The sequence below is a fragment of the Gadus morhua genome, chromosome 9 (assembly GCF_902167405.1).
Source record: "Gadus morhua chromosome 9, gadMor3.0, whole genome shotgun sequence".
Classification (NCBI taxonomy): domain Eukaryota; kingdom Metazoa; phylum Chordata; class Actinopteri; order Gadiformes; family Gadidae; genus Gadus; species Gadus morhua.
In genome coordinates, this window is record NC_044056.1 from 2,573,378 (window position 1) to 2,573,786 (window position 409).

The following is a 409-nucleotide window of genomic DNA, read 5'->3' on the forward strand; positions in this document are numbered from 1 at the left end:
GCAAACCCTCTTCACCGTGGCTCCACAATAAAACGTAGTACATATGAATTTATCTGGAGCAAAACACACGGGTGGAAGAAGTGATTCTAGTACAGCAGAATCAGGGGTACCGTTATTAAAACCACAGAGAAAGAGCCCAATCAATACCTCATATTGCAGGGATTATTGTTTGCTGAGACCTAACACAGATTTAAAACAAAGACCCGGCCACAATGTAAACCCTGGATTGATCCGTCTGTTAAAAGCATGGCCATTCCTGATGTGGGTGTCAGGTTTGTCAAGAAAAACGCTTTTGACAATTTGTACGGATCCTGTCACTTGTGAAACACAGTTGGCAGGCCTTAAAGTGAAAGGACTTACACTTTATAAACATCTGCACACTGCATCACACATCCACGCCCAAGCACAC